The 19,614-nt window shown below is 34.4% G+C and overlaps 1 protein-coding gene across 7 annotated transcripts in view; it reads left to right on the top strand.

Moving 5' to 3' along the window:
* The window catches only part of Mgat4c (MGAT4 family member C), a 575,343-nt gene that overhangs the window by 521,942 nt on the left and 33,787 nt on the right, over positions 1 to 19,614 (top strand). For all 7 annotated transcript variants that reach the window (XM_085683482.2, XM_085683479.2, XM_085683477.2 and 4 more), the window contains one exon: positions 6,688 to 6,737. The gene's annotated coding sequence lies outside the window, so the exon portion shown is untranslated. The remainder of the gene's footprint in view (positions 1 to 6,687; positions 6,738 to 19,614) is intronic.

Raw genomic sequence — 19,614 nt, 5'->3', positions numbered from 1 at the left:
CAAGACCTTCTTTCCTTCCTACAGTACTAGACACATTTTTTTCAGACAAGTATTCATCAACATGCAGGAATTACTTGTGACTCTGGTTTATTCTGTGGAAGAATGATGTAGACAGAAGTTTCTGTCCTGCCTGGTAGCAAAGCCATTCTGTCCCAAAGAAACACTAGAGATTTATATTAATTATAAACTGCTTGGTCTATTAGCTCATGCTTATTATTAACTAGCTCTTAGAATTTAAATTATCCCATAATTCTTGTCTATGTTTAGCTACGTGACTCGGTACCTTTTATGAGGCATTCTCATCTTATTTCCTCTGTGTCCAACTGACAACTGACTCTCTGACTTTCATCTTCCCAGAATTCTCCAACTCTGGTTGCCCTGCTTATACTTCCTGCCTGGTACTGGCCAACCAGTGCTTTATTAAACCAATATGAATGATAAGCCTTTACAGTGTACAAAAACATTAATCCACAGCATAATGACATCCAATGTAAATGTAGCCATTTTTACAGCTGCTGTTAATGTTTGTATGGACTAATTTTAAAAATTCCATGTTTACAATGTCACAGTATTTTAGGATTTGTACATATTCCATTATGGAATGGATACATCAACCTCAGAAATATGTGTATTAACTTATATACCTTTGATTTTATTCTCTTACTATTTTAAGAATGCAGAAAGTTTTTGTTAATTTGTAGTCATCCTATTATATATTAGATCTCTTGAGATTATTTGCATCCAGCTAATATCTTGTATCCTTTGTTGAACATCTCCCTCACCCTTAAACCACATGTCATTCCCTGACATCTTAGTTCTTTCTAGCTATCTCATGCCACTGAAATTATTACTTACCTTTTGAGAAATGACAAGAATTTCCTATTTCTTTCAAAACTGACTGCTATGTCATTGTGGATGGAGAGATAGAGGCATTGCCTTTTCCTTTCCTTTACCCATCTGTCTATTGAGGGACACCTAAAGTGACTGTATCTGGGTTATTATTATGAGGTACCAATGAAAGTGGGGTAGAAGATATCTCTTCAGCTTATTCATCTAATCCCATCGAATCTTTAATATATTAGTGCATCATTTTGATACAACATAGCTAGTAGGTGTCAAGAAATATTTTATAGTAGATTTCATCTGAATTTCTCTGATGATCTATAATGATGAGTAATGGCCATTTGTGATTCTTTTGAGAAATATTTTGATAGATCTTTTTTCATATTTTAAATAGGTTAATTTCTTTCATGTTTCTGAGTTAATTTAGCAGAAAAAAATATTTACAAAGAGTTTCCTCTCATGACTTTTGTGGAGATGTCTTCATGTTTGATGGAACTCAGTTCATCAGGTTTTGTTTTTGTTCACCATGTTTTTGAGGTCTTTTATAAGAAATCATTGTTTGAGTCAACGTTATGTATCTTCCCCTGTTTGTGGTTTCAAGGAGGTTGGATCTTAGAACATTCTCTCTTGTATGGCTCTTTATTATAAATACATGGAGTTCAGCCAAAGTGTCACAGATAAACTTGTTAAGTAGACCTTACTTCATAAGTCAGGAAGCCAAGCCCTGTTTAACCAAGGGGCAAAACAGTATCTTGCAGTTTAAAGTATTTGAAGATCTTTAATTTGCCTTTTAGTCATCTATCTATAGTGAATTGAATATTCAAGATTGAGACAGTGGGCTTCTTTACCAAATATAGTAAATTAATATTCTTGTTATTGCAATCCCTTGTAAATGTTAAAAAGAAAAGGCATTGTTGCTGCTCATCTTATTGAAAAGTCATTTTCAATAACAGTAGACATTCACAAGCAGGGACTGATGTGAGTTGGGAAGGAACTGTCTTCATCGCTCCCCAAAGATCTTTTACTTTGCTTGGCTGACTTTGCCGCTATAGTCAAGTGCAGCCAGACTCCAGTAACAAGAAATAAAGTGAGCACTTCACTTCTTTCTATCTCTGCTGTGGTTTACACTTCACTACTGGCGTATAGAGATGAAATCTATTACTCGGCAGGCCATGCTTGCACAAATGAAAGATAAATTTTTCTTTCAGATGAGACAGATCACTGAGACTCATAAAATATTAATAATGAAAGCTCTGGGAATTAGGTATATCCCTGAGCATAGGTTTCTCTTGACAGTGATGCACAGTCAGTGTAACCCATTTTTCTTCCTGTAAATTCATATCAAGAATGATATGGAAGGAAAAGCATACAAGATTTAAGAGTCCGATGAGCATAGATTTTAGAGAAAGGTAATCTTTCTGTCTTTCATTTTCTATCATGTTTTGTGTTTCTTATCTGCGGTAAATTCTGCTGAGTGATGGAGCACAGTAGATGTAATGTGTGTTGCAGTTCAAGTGCTCACGGGGGAAACTGTCTGGTAAGAATGCAGGAAGATCATATCTCTTAAAGTAACATAGAACAGTAACAGATCTGTCATAGAAAAACTTATATACTTCATAATTAGGTAATTATTGAACTTTTGTATTAACATATCCACACAAAGTAATGAGTTTCAGCTTAGTATTTTCATACATATTGGTTATTCTACTTTGCTATAATTTGGCCCTCAAGATAAACTGGACATAGATCTTCAGAAAGTTATTAAATACCTAGAAAGGAATCCAAAATAGTGATTTTATGAAGCCCCTTAAAATATAAAGGATGCACAGTACAAGTCCTACACCTAAAATTCAGGGAACATGGCAGAAGAGGAGACAGAAAGTTGATAAAACTCAGGTGACCAGGACATCTTCTAAAAGAGTGTGGCTTCTGTACATGACAGAGAAGCTGAAGCAGGAAATTTCCAAAATCAGGTTGTTTAAAAAAGACTTGAGTAATAACTACTTAAAGATCTATAGACAATAAATATGGAGAGCAGGAGAATAAGTCTACTCCCATGCTGAGTTTTTTACTTGGTTATCCAACAGCAAGGGGTCAGCCTTAAACATATAGACACATAAATAACAGCAAATAGACTCAGCAGTTTGTGTGTGTACACAAGAGACAGAGAAGATGTGTGTGTGTGTGTGTGTGTGTGTGTGCGCGCGCGCGCGTGCACGCGTATGAAACAAAGACAGTCCATGAATCTGAAAGGAACAAGAAGATGTATGATATGGGTTAGGTAGTTCACCAAGAGGTAGTGTGTATGTTAGAAAGACTAAATTAGGCAATCTGTTGTAAACCTGGTTGCCTCAACAATTCTAATCCTAACCTTGAAAACTACAAGTCTTTTGTTTACATTGGAGCGCCAAATAATATGTGTTTCGGTGTCACAAAATAATGGCATCTGCAATAAAGGATACAGGATAGGTAATTTTGTCCATATGGAACAAAGGTAGAAAGGCAGGGATGCCCAGCTTTTTCCTCAGACTTTCTTATATATTGCCTACCACCTGAAAGTGCAAGCCACTCTCTTAGAGAGTCGTCTTCCTTTAATGCTCTCAATAAATACACTTACAGATTTTCCCAGAGGCATTTGTCTTAGTTGACCCAGAAACAACTAAGCTGACAACTAAGCTGCAAGACTTCATTAAGAAAATGAACAATTGTGTGTTAAAGTTTCAAAATAGATGGCGAAAAGTGCAGAAAGGATAAAAACAAATTAATATAAAAACATTCTAAACTTTTCCAAGAGCCATGATAATTATGTAGCAGATGCATTTATTATGCTCTTTTGTTGTGGGATATTATCTTAACTGGGCAAAGGTGTTATATTTATTTATGCTGCAGAGTATTTCTTTAATTATGTGATGGTCTGTTACATATGTTTCTGCTGCCTTTGTTAATGAAGTAAAGATGTGTTATGTTTGTTTCTGCTTCATTTGTGCAATTCTGAAAAGATGTGTTGCTGTTTTACCCTGCCCGCCTAAGACACCTGGTTGCTGTAATAAAATGCTGAATGGCCAATGGCTAGGCATGAGAAAGATAGGCAGTGCTGACAAGCAAAGATAATGAATAGGAGGAGAAATCAAGGCTTTGGAAAAGGAGGGGAAGGACTCTTTTTTTTAAAAATTATGATTTATTTATTTTTATTTTACGTGCATTGGTGTGAAGGTGTCAGATCCCCTGAAACTGGATTTTCAGACAGTTGTGAGCTGCCATGTGGGTGCTGGGAATTGAACCAGGTCCTCTGGAAGACCAGTCAGTGCTCTTAACCGCTGAGCCATTTCTCCAGCCCCAAGGAGAAGGACTCTTAAGGAAGAAAGGAAGGAAGGAAGGAAGGAAGGAAGGAAGGAAGGAAGGAAGGAAGGAGAAAAGAAAGGGAAGAAAGAAAGAAAATCAGCCTCAAGGCAAAATGTAAAGTGAAACAAATTAAAATAAGAGAAAAGATAAAGCCAAGCATTATAAGCTAATGATAAGTCTCCTTGTCATGATTTGAGAGCTGGTTGGTGGCCTAAAAGGAAAATCTCACTCTGCATGAGATCCCTTGAAAAGCACACCTATCACTATCTGTCAAAAATGGGTGAATTAGGCCAGAAAGTGGGTCTGTGTTTCTAACTTATTACAACATTATTTTTAAAAGTCCACAAATGAAACAGGCATAGGTTACTTTTCTGATGGATACAGTGATACATGGATTTTATTATATATACACAAATGCTACTTACTCTGTCATAAACAGAATACAAGCCTGTTTCCCAACATCATGACAGAACTGAAGAATACTATGTTAAATATGTGAGGCACAGAAAGAAAAAATAGTTATTGTTTTAATCTATGTGGAAATTAAAAGCATTATTTATATAGATTTGAAATTAGAACAGTATTCACCACAGGTATGAGCAGGAGGACATAGATAGTTAAAAGACATTGCTTTAGTTGAGTAGGATAGGATAAATATTTAATATTAAGAAATTAAAATTTTTAAGATCTCATTTCACATATATAATTCTCTTTAACAAGAGTATATCTATACTTGGAAACACTTAGTTGTGTGCTTTAAAATAATTTGTAGAGAGGACTTTAAATGCCCTCTACACATAAAAAATGAAAATATTCAGCATGCCTGTAATTGAGCTATCACACTATCCAAATAAATATCTATAATAATTGGTTAAAATGTTTAAATGGGTTTTACTTGCTAAATAGTATGTTTCAAAATCACTATTTAATAATACCTCAAAAATCACTCAGTATTCAAAGAGATGGCTCAGTGGTCAAGAGTAGTTGCTACTGTTACAGAGGATCCAAGTACCGTTCTCAACACCTGGTTAGCAGGCTCATAGCTGTCTGTAAATTTAATTCCATAGATACCCACACTCATTGTCACCAACTCTATACACATGTGCACATTTGCATAAATAAAAGAAAATATTTACAAAGTCAATACAGTTCCAGACATCAAAGGTCAAGAAAAGTAATGATGTTATATTTCTTTATATTCTTAACTAAGTTTTGACAATCTCCATAGTAATGATTTAGCCATTGAATATATCTGAGTTAATAGCCTGTGGATTTCTACAATGAATGTGATCTTAAGAAATTAATATTTACTTGGGGCTGAATTCAAGAAAATAGCATCATTAGTCCTCCTAGGAGATACATTAGTAATCCAGGGTAGCACCAGAGTAGTAATCAATTTTTAATAATATAAAAGGTACTTTGATCTATACAATAAAGCATTAATGATAATTAATACCATATTTATTTCCTATTCTTCCTTTGTTTAGGTAGATGCAAATGAGTTTGGAAGTAAGCAATTCTTACAGAATCTGTTTGACATTTTTATTGTATTACAGCTTCGGTTTTACTGTGAATACCCTTGTTAACATAGTCTGGCAGACATTCAATAGCAAACTGTGTTCCAGGCAATGAATTTATAATTTTGTAGCAGAAACAACCTCGTGAATGGTGTGAGCCCTTATAGATGATGGAAAAATCAATAACTTGGATAAACTGGTAGCAAACTACCATATGTGCTCTTAGGTGCAGAGAAACTCAATACTGTACACTAAAATTACTTTCATATAGAAAATAGGTCAGAACATAAGTGAAACATTGTCATGTATAATTCACCGTTTAGTATAAAATCAATTATGTTAAAAGATATGTGTTACATTTGTAGTATGTTATGTTACATACAATTTAAATTTTTATTTGAGACGTTAAATGCATAGTTTAAATCAATGAAGAACATTTTATCACATGTATCATAAAATATGCTAAATATATTCTGTATTTTACTTATATTTATAAAATGTAGTAAGTATAAGAAAAATTCAGTTTTATGAAAATAGCCAATTTAATAAAATCTTGTTCATCTTTTATTTATTTATTTTTCATCCTGACTGCAGTTTCCCCTCCCTCCTTTTCATATATTCCCTCACCCCAACTTTCCTTCTACTATCCACTCCTCTCTGTTTCTATTCAGAAAAAAAACAGACCTTCCGTGGATATCAACAAAAGATGGTACATGAAATTGCCGTGAGACTAAGCACCTCGTCTTATACTAAAACTGGGCAAGGCAACCTAGTATAAGGAGCGGGTCTCAAAAGCCAGTAAAACAGTCAGAGACGGCATGGAACAAACTGAAGTCCCCTGCATATATCTGACAGTTGTGTAGCTTGGTCTTTAGGTGGGACTCTAATAATGGGAGAGGAAGTTGTCTCTGACTCTTGCTCATTCATTTCAATCAGTGATGAGTTACTGAACTACATTACTAATAGACTATTTTCTTTATTCCAGGGCGACAATAATTTTTATACAGGACAGATTATGACAACTTCTTTCCTAAGGTAAGATGGGTAAAACAGTTATGTTCTGAGGTACTAAACACTCTATTAACAAGAAATGCACCATAATTAAAATTTTCTGCTAGTAGCTGTATTTTGTTTTTTTCTAGGGATCTTATCATTAGTTCCATGATCATAATCCTTTTGTTATCTGAGTCTCTTTGGCAATAACTCTGAAGATGTTTCTAAGACAGCTACTGAGCAGAGTATGCATAGCTTGGTGTTTTAATTAAAGCAGAAATATGTTAACCATGAAAATCGAGTAATGCGATAAAAATGAAATATTGTTAAGACAAAAAATAAAGTATGCTAATATAAGTAAGCTGTGTCCTAGTGAGCCATTCACAGATATATTAATATCTTAAATTTTCCTAAACATACAAACATATTGGACTATTAATTTCCATGAACCTCTAGACTCTTCAGTTAATTTCATGGGTAGTTTTGTTCTGTCTGCTTTGTTAGTCACAAGTTGGCTCCACATGCCCAATAGCTTGGCCAGATTAGGAAAGCAAAGGTTTTTTATTATAAAGATGCTAACACTTGAAGCTTCATGTTTTTCAGATAAGTGTAAATAGAAATATTTTTCTTTTTTGACTTAAATTCAATAACTAACCTCTGCTAACCCTTTATTTCAAACTAATTTATGACATCTACAAATTTTCAATCTTTTCCTTCCATAATTCTGTTATGCTCCTATGATTTCTTTCCCTTCCCTAAAGCAAGGACTTTTTAGCCCATTAATCTCAGCAAACTATTAAGCCTTGTCAACAGAGAAAATGGGTAAGAACTTTGCGTGAGCAATTTGAAGAAAAAGAAGTAATTGGTGTTTCTCTTCTGATCTTTTATACTCCTCAAATAATATGACTTATAATGCTTTTGAGATTGAGGTAATTATTATTATTACATAGTGCATGTCTAAGAAAACAGTATGTAAAAAGCCTATTTTAAATATATGAGGTTTTGCTGGAGGAATTTCTTCATTAGAGATGGTCTGTGAAGGTTCATGAACTCAAGCCTCTTTTTTTCTGTGTGTGAATGAAATGTGATCTCTCTACTTTCTGCTCCTGCTACTATGCCTTCTCCACCTGTGATGGATTCTACCCTTCTGTAACTGTAATCTAATATAAACCCTCTCTTCTTTAAATTGTTTTTTTTTTTTTTTGGCCAGGATATTTTATCATAGCAAGAAAGAGTAACCAAAACACTCATGTTGATTTTGTATATAGGAAAGTATCTGTCTTTGTCACCCCATGGCATGTAGTGTATACTTTTACTCTTTCAGCTTTTCCGGGGTCCCATCACCCAGCTCAGAAATTAATCACACACAGGCTTATTATTACCTACAAATGTCCAGCCTTAGTGTTATTTGTATCTTGCCAGTTTTTCTTGTCTTAAATTATCCCAACTACCTTTTGCCTTTGAGTTTTTATCTTTCCCTTCCGCCACGGCTGCTGGGTGCCTGGGTGCCTCGTCCCTTGCATCCTTTCTCTCCCTGTTGTCTTGTTGCTCTTCTTTTGTCCACCCAGATTTCTTCATTTGTTTATTCTCTCTGTCTGCTAGCCCCACCTATCTTTGCTCCTGCCTCGCTGTTGATCATTGAGCTCTTTATTATGACCATCAGACATTTTAGACAGGCACAGTAACACAACTTCATAGAGTTAAAAAATACAGTGTAAATAAAAGTCACACACTTGAAAATAATATTCCCCCAACATTACCCTTTTTTTTATCTAACACAACTTAAAAATTTTAGATATAACATAGTAAGATTGTACACAGCAAGAACAATTATCAAGTAAATATTACATTCACAATGTACTAAATTCCAATTCATTTGTTGTCTGATAAACTTAAAGAAATGCTTCATTATCCTACCTTAGAAAATCTAAAATTTCATACCTAATGTAGTTGCTATAATATCTAAGAGAAACTATAATTATAACTATCTAGTCTGCAATTCAATCAAAGGAACCAGAAGAATATGATATCATTTAAATACACAAAAAGTGCATTACAAATAACTTCTAAAAACTCTAGAAATGACAGAAACATTTGGCTCTCTGAATAGTCACCCAAAGTTCCTTTGCAATATTGGGCTTCTATTTTCAGCCTATAGGCCCCTTGTATCTGGGAGACTTTTTAATAAAGTAGGAAGTTTGAAAGACTGTCCTGTCTATATTGTTGTATGTCAGTAACTGTCCTTTGTGTCCTGCAGAATGTCTGGCAGTCTCTTCTGTGAAGTAGGAACCATGAAGGACCATCCTGCATTTTTCAGTTTGGCAAAGTTCACTGGTCCCTTTCCTTTGGGTTCTGCATGTCTAGTTCATACAACGTACTGTCAAGCAGTCCAAGCAAGAGCAGCTTCTTGCCCACTTGACTAATCTTGCCACAATAACAGCAAATTCCATAAGGAGTTCCTTGAGTGCCCATAGTCCCTGAAGTAAATTGGTGTTGACAGAAACAGATGTGTCTCATTTTCATGAAAACCATAACTTAACAAACCATTTAAAGTGCCACATTCTATAGGTCTTTGAAAGGTTTGAAGACCATCTATTTAAATTATATCTCTATATAATCTGGAAATCATACCTAGCATATCTACAAAATTGATTGTCATAGATAACTATTAACCTGTGTTTGATTATCCTAAATAGTTGCTAATAACAACTTTCAAAAACAGGAATTTTACCCTACATTTTTAAATGAACTGCATAGGTACAATACCTTAACCAAGAGCAAAACATATACACAATATGGTGTAACAAAAAGAATCTTAAATTGGTGTCAATATACAAAATCATTTTAACAAGAGTAGAAACATATATGCAGTGTGTTGTAATAAAAATTGCCTTAAATTTGTATCAATATACAAAATTCCTTTAAATAAAACTAAAAACATATATACAATGTAACAAAATTGACTTTAAATTTGTACCCATAAACCAAAACCTATGTCAATACAAAAATATCATCTTAGACTAATAGTTGTCTTTTTATCCTATCCCTCAAAATATAACAAACATCCATGATTCACAAAATAACCAAAGACTACCCACAGTCCCTTTTCCCTTGAGAATGTGGACGTTTCAGTATGCTTCCTGCTCAATGTTGGTGAAGTATTTTTCAGATCCCAAAGAGAAAATTTGAGATAAGGGTCAAATCCTCGGAAGAATACCTATAGCTGTTATTGATAGATATCACTTGTAAGTTTCAAGAGGTCTCCCCTGATCAAACCCAATGCAAATTAATATGGAAAAAATCCACAGCCTCTTCTCCAAAGCATTTTCTATTTCCATTCGACAAATACATTTTTTTGACTTTTTAAAAATTTAAGACATTCATAAAATGTCTAGGCTGTTTTATTCCCACAGCCCCTCTTTCATTTCTAGGTCTCTAAGCAGTCGTCCTTTGCTTTTCTGCAATCAAAAAATTCAAAATCAACACAACAGCATATAGGATTCAAATGTCCTGTGTGTTTCTCTTCTTTACATGCCTTTTTTTCCTTTTACAGTACTTTTACCGTTTCTTGAAAATGTCACTTTATTATTTTTAACCTTTTTTTGTTTTTTTTCTATGGCTGCCTATAACCATTTTCTTTATTTCTTAAGCCTACGCACATTGTAAAACACGCTGGAACCTGTTTAGAGGTTTTCCGTCTGGAACTTTTTTACTGTATATCAAAACGTCTTTTTTGACCCCAGGAGCAACCATTAGACTGTTAAATTACTAAACTGGATAGTTCGCATTCTCCAGCAGCTGGCTCTGCCCAGTTTGGGGTTGAATCCTGAGACCAACCTAAAGCTTGTGCCCTGCTGGAGGTCCTGACCGAGAACTACATTAAACCTTTCTAGCTATGGAATCTGGTACTTGAATAGCCACAAGTGGTTTTTACTTAGCTTGCCTTTTCTAGTTTCTATTTAGTGCGCCCAGCTGAACAGCAGTGCCTATTTTAAAGGGGCTGCATACTTTTTGTTGTTGTTGTTGCTGTTTCAGCCTTTTCAGGCTCTAGATGCATATTCGAGCCCCAAGTTGGTACACCAAAATATTGTGTGATGTTTACTTCTTTTGGCCCACCATCCAGCTCCCCCAAAAAGCACACAGAGATTTACTATTACTTTTGAATGCCTGGCCTTAGTGTGGCTTGCTTCATTGCCAGCTTTTCCTATCTTAAATTGTTCCAACTACCTTTCGCCTCTAGGCTTTTATCTTTCTCTTCTGTAAATCTTACTCCATGGGTACTGGCCTTTGCACTCTCCTGTCTTTGTTCTCTTGTTGCTCTTCTTTTTTCCACCCAGATTTCTTCTATTCATACACTCTTGCCTGATAACCCTGCCTATCCTTGCTCCTGCCTCGCTATTGGCTATTCACCTCTTTATTAGGACCATCAAGTGTTTTAGACAGGCACAGTAACATAGCTTCACAGAGTTAAACAAATGCAGCGTAAACAAAAGTCACACACCTGACAATAATATTCCCCAACAAGAGTACAAACATTTAAAAGTTCTTTTGTTGTTGTTGAATAAGTGTATAAGCATTCCAAATGGTTTAAAACAGTCATATTCTAGGCAAGAAAATGTCATTATTATGATCTTGTACTTGAACCACGAAGGTATTTGTTTTTGTCATTTAATTCTAAGATTACAATTGTGTACTATTCATTATAGTGAGCTCATTTGATTAAAATAGCTTTTTAAGAGAAAACTAATTTTATGTCTGGGAAACAGGTTTATTGTGTGTGTGAGAGAGAGAGAAAGGGAGTGTGTGGGGGTAGTTGTGTGTTTGTGTTTCAGTGTGAGGTATGCTTATGCAAGAGCACATGCATGTGCAGGCACATGCACACATTTATCTGTGTTTGCTCAGGCCAGAGGTCAACCTCAAGTTCCATTTCTTAGAAAAGCTATCAACCTACTTTGTGGCAGGTTCACTCATCTTCTTGAATTTCACCAGTTAGGCTGGACCAGTGATTCTCAACCTTCCTAAGGCTGAAACACTTTAATACAGTTCCTCATGTTGTGGTGACCCCCAAATATATAAACCATAAGACTATTTCATTGCTTCTCCTTAAGTGTAATTTTCCTACTGTAATGTAAGTATCTGATATACAGGATATCTGATATGCAATCCGCAAAGGGGTCCGTGAATCACAGGTTGAGAACTGTCGGGCTATACTCTCTAGATCGCACTGTTTCCGTGTCTCCAGTACTGCAGTTCAGTGTGTAATCACTGTATGTGGCCTTCTCATATGAGTTCTACAGATCAAACACAACTCTTCACATTTTAAGGCCAACACTCTCCCAACCAACAGAGTCATTTTACAGGCCCAAGATTCATGCTCTTGATGGGATAAACTACAAAGAGATATCACAAGTGAAATGCATGTAATCAAAGGAAGGTAGGCGACTTCACCAGGACCTCCCCACAAAACTACAACACAGGCACAATCTAAGTTTCTATTTGCATTTTCTTTGGTCCTTTAACCTTGACTGTATCTGATAGAAATCCATAGGGGTATAAAGAAACAAGAGTGATGGCATTCAAGACTTACTACTTTTGACAGAACATGGTACATGTGTCTATATCCAGAGCACCATGTTGAAAAATATAACCTGGATGTACCAAATGAATATAATGATTCAGAGTGTTAAATTGATGGCCATTTTTTTTATTACACATACTGCAAATAATAACTGAGCTGAAAATACATGGCTAGCCAGATTTGGTGAAATATTATTACACTCAAGAAAAAAAATAAACTTGTACAATAGTAATTCACTTTCATGCTAGGTTGATGGCTCAGTTTTGCAATTATGAGAACCTGTGTTGCATCCCCAGAAAGAACATTTTAAAAGTCGTGAATGGTGTTATGCTATTGTAATTATAAGACTGGTGATTGGAGACAGGGTGATCCTGAGGCTTGCTGGACAGCACTCTAGCTTTTTTGATGATCTTCAGGCTTTTCAGACGTGGTCTCAAAAGTACAAGGTGGTCAGAGCCTGAAGAACTCAAGTTGTTCTTTGGCCCACAAAGTATGAATTCACAAGTATAAACAAAGCTTACACTGACATGAACACACAAATTCACACACACATTCCAAAACTTGATTTTCATCTGATAAATATGAAATATATATTTGAGCACATTTTGACCTTTTAACTAGACAGGCACAAAAATCAGGCTGTCGTTTAAATCATAAATATAAACAACTGGATACCAGATTAAAAAATATTAAATAAATTTAGTGTGGAAAACAATCAAGTGTTACAGTTTTGGCATTGATATTTTCCTTCTTCAAGATTGTAGTGATATTTCATTTGTATTTTAATAAATAAAGCTTACCTGAAGGTTAGAAAAATGAAACAGCCACACTGATCAGTCTTATAAACCAGGCAGTGATGACACATGACTTTAGTCCCAGTAGCCACACTAGCTCGCCTTAGAAACCAGGCAATAGTGGCCCATGCTCTTAATCCCAGAGCTAGAGAGGATTATAAAATGGTAGGAGACAGCTCTCAGTTTCAGTCTCATTTTGAGGTTTCTGGGAAGCAGGATCACCATTTTTCAGACTGAGTTGGAGGTTAAGAGCCAGTAGCTGATTGTTTTGCTTTTCTGACCTTCAGGCAAGCTTTATTTATTAAAGTAAAGATGAAATGCTGCTACAAAAATTAGAGAATTTTTACACTATGGTCTACATACCTCTTTACCTCAAAAAGGATCATACGATTAAGACCAGAAACACTAAAAATTTTGTAGCTTTCATTCCCTTTAGAGTCTGCCTCTGTGTTGCATAATTAACTATAGAATTATAGGCATAATGTCAATGAGTAATTAGTGAAATTAACAAAATGTCAAGAAATTTGAACAGGGAAAATTGTAGGAAATAAGAATCTTCTCCTCCAAGTTGAAGAATATTTTTTAAATGATTCAACTAATTATTGTATGTGGGAGTGAGTTATAACTATGTATTCTAATTTCTACTACTAGATATTTATCTTGAAACTCATCTTCCTTTGTGGAACAATCAGATTGAATCTACAGTCTGTGAGTGCTATCACTGAGACACACCCCTTGCTATTCTTCTTTTGCATGTTCATAATGGACAAATCAATCCTCTTAATGTGGATACTTAATGAAAATTATAACATGAACATAGTGGATGCTCTAATAATGGTATGTTGCTGTTGTTGGTCTTATATCAACTATGTACTGATTTTTTTTAATCTTAATAAATTTACACATAGTCACGAATTATCCTCTTTCCTCTCCCTTTTTTCCTCATCCTTCTTTAAATGTTAAGATTCCTTAGTTATCACGTATTATTGTGTAGGAATAACTTGAACAAATTCAATCAAATAAGGAAATATTACTACGTAATCTCTTCTACATCCAAGTAAAAAGGAAGTATTAGAAACAACAACGTGTACAGAAGTATATAGGATATTTTTGCACTTTGATTTTGTACACCTCCCTATGATCCTGAGAATGAAACAGATGTGAATCTATTTTCTCAAATATGATTACCCTTGGGGTAAACTTATTACTGCATTGAATGTAATTGTGGTGTTCATAATAAATGAATTTTGTACATGATGCTGAAACCAAGCTGATTGTATCTGGCACTCAATGGCAAAATGCACAACCATATATATAAGGCAATAGTAATTACTGACAACATTAAATTCAATTTCAGTCATAGTATCAATTTTGGTGTTACATGAGAGTGTTATCCTCCTGTATTGGAAGAGACATGTTTAGTGCTGCTGTTGGTCACTGGGTTTAATAGCTACATGAAAGACTATACTCTTAGACAATAAGGACAGTTTTGCATCCTTTCAAATATTCTACAATGAGTGTTGGGAAAGCTTTAGTTAGGCTCATTCCCATCTTTATCAAACAGAGGGAGTTATGTGGAGTCTTTGGTATTGATTTATTTCCTCTTGGCATAAGGGTGATTGAATGATATTCACCTTTCATTCCAGTTTGCATATTCTAATTATGTTTGATTTTATGTCTTTTTGAACTTTAATAAACGTTTAATCATATTTGATTGACTTAGTCAAAGATATTGGCCTCTCTATCGCAATATAATTAAATTATGCTGAGAAGCAATACGGATGCATTTGTTGCATCTAAATCAAGTTCTTCCATCTTTAGCCTCTTCTAATTAAGTTCTTTTAATTAAAAAAAAACTTTTATAGTACTGGGGGTTTAAGTTGTGCCTTGTGTATGTTGGGCAGACACTCTATTATGTGCATTGTATACCGCAGACTCATATCGCTCTTTTAAAGGCATCAACCCAGTGTGTTGACCTAAAAGACCCTCAGCAAGCGCTGGAAAACATTTTTTTTTCACTGATGTTCATTGCTGACTTTGATCCAGTCTATTTGGTCGTGTGTTATGATTTTTTCTGTGTGCTAAAATGGTATAAGGTATACCAATGCCAGAATTTAGTATTATGAACTTCGTTTCTCACTTGAGTCAACACAGTACTGGCAAAGCAGCAATTTTCATTCCACAAACTTCTTTCAAGTTCAGTGTCATAAACATCACACAAATTGTTCACACTCAGCCCTCCTTTTCCTAATTGCTATAAAAGTTTAAGATTCCAAAACCTAAGGACAAGGTTATATAATGTAACTATTCAGCGATGTGAAGGTGGGCAAATGGGTTAAATCTCTGAGCCTCTGAGTGTGCAATGTCACATGACTTAAACTGTTCATTGCCATATTTTTCTTCCGTTCTTTAAGGTAAGTAGGTCATTCATGGTTTGATATATGCTTCACTTTCAGTGTGCACTTCTTAGTAGGCATAAGAAACACATTTACATCTCTGTTGCTCTCTGTATCTAAGAAATTTGTTGGTCATCTTTCAATGAATGCTTTTATACTGTCTCTCGAAGTGCACATGTAGGAAATTTAAATTAAAAAATAGATACCCAACTTTCTTTTCGGTTATAATGTTAGAGTGTTACACATAGTAATTAATAATATAAAGAGATATAGAAAAGGGAATCTGAGCAGAATCCTAATTACTGTGTGTTTATCCTCTGAGGCCTTTCATTAGTTCTATGGAAAGAACCGTCACTGAAGACCTATCAGGCATATTCACTGATGCAGATACACTGAAGAAAGCAATAGTTCATAGTCATTAATAAATATTTAAGAAGTTCCTATCCTCTGTTTTCTTTAGGGATCTAGACTTCTGACAGATTTAAAACAGGAAATTGCGATTATCCAAAGATGAAGGAGAAATAAGGATTCTCAAAGAGTTTACAGGGTTTTTGTTATTTTGTTTTTCTTGCTAGATTTTACCAAAACAGAACTAGATGAAAGCATTTTTAATGTATTTAAATAGGCTATTTTTAAAATGTACTAAAATAGACATTGTATCTGCAAACTTTCCTTTGGAACTATGCTAACCACTTACTAATGACAACAGATTCAGGCCTGCCCTGCTGTTAGCTGGATCTTGACCTTTATTTTCCAAGGCTCAGCCTTCTTTACAGCTTTTCGTGTCTTGAAATGATTATGCTATATGCTTTTGCCTCAAAGTAGGGTGCATTCTAGCAAGACTGGAAACTGGAAACCTTTGCTTTGAGTGATTCTGTTTAATTGATTGGCTTAAATGCTAAACCAATAAAACTATGTGATATCAGTCAATTGAAAAATTCAATCCTGTTATAGATACAGTGTGTTTATACTTTATGACAAGTCATAAATAATAAACAAAATCTACAAAATTTGTATTTATGTCAAGAAAGCATGCTATAATTCTGTCACATATGATAATTTTAATAATGCTAATTTATACAATGCTCATGTATTACACAATCTATTGGGTGGCACATTGCTACATTTTAAAATCATACAGACAAAATTTTTATAAATTCTAAAAATGAAATGTGAATTTCATAATGCTATATTCAGGGTAGGTCAGAGTTAAGAATTAAACTGATGCATTTGTCCATTTACAGAGCACTAGTTGCTTTAACTTAATAATAATAATAATAACCCTTGAAGTCAAGTATTAATATGAAAATTCAAATCTATAAAACTGGGTATGAAAGCTATTCCTAAAATGACACAATCACAATGCTCTTCCAAATCTCCCTAATGTCCATATTCTGTCCCTAAAGCTGATACCAAAATGAGCTGGAATTTGGGATTACCCTAAAACATAAAAAAGGTTAGTTAAGCACTTAAGGATGATGAAATTTGAGGCATAGGAAACAGTGAAGCAAATGCACCTGATGTAACAGTTGATGTCATTTAGGAAAGAAAGAGGCTTTTTTTTTTTTTTGCTAGTTATTCCTGAAATGAGATCGTTATAAACAAAGTCAGAGATGCAAACAATGGTCAACTTCAAACCCTTCTACTAGGTAAAGACAAAGTATCTATTATTTGCTCAATGTTTTCATATAGGTGAATAGAACTAGAGAAAACAGGAGCTTCATAAAGACACCACTATTATCAGCATGAATGATGCAATAAAAGAATAAGGAATTCTGATATGGCAGTCAATAAATCTCTGGTTTAATGATGAAGACACAGTAGTTAAAATTTTTGATACAAATATTAATCAAGAGCAAGACTTCTGCTTTTGATCAATGTATTCTCACCAATATCCTCTATGATCATTTTGAGAACTAAATGTGTAATATTTACTAAACGCTTGACCCTGTGTCTAATAAGTGTTGTTGCTATAGTGACCAGAAGAAGCAAGAGATGGAGACCTTTCACTTACAGGACTTACTTCAGGAAAGAAAAAGAGAGCCTGTGGGAAAGGCAACAAACATTAAGTGAACAGTGTCAGAGACTTTTTCTGAGCTACAGTAGACTGTGAAGGGGAGGTGCTGGGCGCCTCAAGCCCAAGTGACAGAGTAAAGAAAGTTAGAAGTCATCACAACGTTTCTTAAACCCCATGGTACACAGCAGAGACATATTAGTCGAACAGGCAGCACTTCAAAGGATTGTGCTCTTATAATTAACCAGAATTTTTAAAAAGCAGATTTAAAAACACAGAGCTCTCTCTCTCCCTCTCTGTCTCTGTCTCTGTCTCTGTCTCTCTCTCTCTCTCTCTCTCTCTCTCTCACACACACACACACACACACAAACGCACGAGAGAGAGACACACACAGAGAGAGACAGAAAGAGAGAGAGAGAACACCAGAAGAGCAGAAGAAACAAACAAAACATCAATTGGGCTGAGAATACACAGAGTCATTGGTGTCTGCAAGTAGGTACCTGTCATGGTGTTCTTTAATTTGGGAAGAACAAATTTTATCTACTTTCGTATATCTCTAAGTCCAACTCCAGAAATTGACACACACTGAACATGGGGTCAGCAACTTTATTGTAAACAAACAAGCATGTATTTTGCATAACACAAAGTTTCTGATCTATAACTGGCTAGTAATGAAATTTCAATAAATAAATTCCCCCATTTGCCATTTATATTCTAATTGGACAACATCAACTCTCAGAAAGACACAAGAAGTAAATCTTGTGTTGCTTGGTTAATATATTAGGTTACAATTTCCCTCAAGTAATAGCAGTAGTAATTGTTTCCAATTTCTAATTTCTTTCCTAAACATCCATTTAGCAGAGTAACACTTGATATTTAATTATACTGGGAAAGACTCTGCAACAAGATACTTTATAATAGTTTGGAAAAATATATTTATATTTGAATGATTATGGATTATTCAGGAACACAGGTGACACAGAAATATGTCAGGTATATCCATTTATTAAGAAAAATAAATGAAAAGATGCAATTTAAAAACCAAAGGCAAATGATTTAAATCATGTATGAGAATCAAACTTAAGAAAAATGCCTAATCTATGATTCTGGAGTTACTTCTAGTATTAAAATCTGGATGTTTTCGAAACAAATATATCATTTGAGAGGTCTTTCAGTTCAAAATGTCTTATGTATAAAGAAAGCAATATTCTCAAGTAAAATTTAAAAAGGCTGAAAATAATGATTTTTAAAGTGAGAATAACATAATAGAGAAAACATTGTAAAGATAATTTTAACAATAAATTAAATATTTATTAAAGCTATGAATGTTAAAATTTGATTTAACATTGCTATTAAATCCTAGAAGGTATAGTAAAATTACAAAATATTAGAACATTAATAATCTCTGTTTAAAAATTCATATTTATTCATAAAATACAGGCTCAAATTCTATTGGCTTAAATTCAAAAAGTTTATTATTATCTTCTTTTGGTTTCTAAAGACAGGGTTTCACTGTGTAGCTTTGATGCCTATCCTGGAACTAATTCTTGTTCCTCAAACTCATAGAGATTCACCTGCCTCTGCTTCTCAAGTGCTGGGATTAAAGGTGTGCGCCATCACCACCTGGTTAAATTTTATAGTTTTAATCTTAAATAACTAGTAATCATATTTCTCTTACTATTCTATTCAAAGAATTTGTTTTCAAAGGGTGTACTCAATAAAAATAGTTACTATAATCCTAACCCACTGCAAGAATTTTACTTAGTGATTTGCACATACCACTATTTTTAATAATAATAATATAAATAATAATAATGTCACCCCAAATTCAAAAAGGAAAAACTGTGATATGATATGATTAAATATTCCGGCTCTAGATTCATCTTGTTGGGTTTAAATAATATCCTCTATCACTTAAAATTTGTCTTTCAAAAGGAGCAGGGGAGACTGATCTACCAAAACAAAGAATTATTTTTTTAAGTAATTTTATTAAATTATAAAAGTTTCCATTTACACCCCTCTTCCCAACACCCTCCCACTCCCCCCCTCCCTCTCCTCCTCCCTCTTTGTCCCTAAGGGGAGTCAGGGTTTCCAGCCCTGTGGGAAGTTCAAGTTCGTTCCCCCTCCCTCCAGGTCC

Source organism: Myodes glareolus, chromosome 26 (assembly GCF_982192425.1).
Source record: "Myodes glareolus chromosome 26, mMyoGla1.1, whole genome shotgun sequence".
Classification (NCBI taxonomy): Eukaryota; Metazoa; Chordata; class Mammalia; order Rodentia; family Cricetidae; genus Myodes; species Myodes glareolus.
The sequence above is the reverse complement of the archived record's forward strand: the minus strand, read 5'-3'. Positions and strand labels throughout refer to the sequence as shown.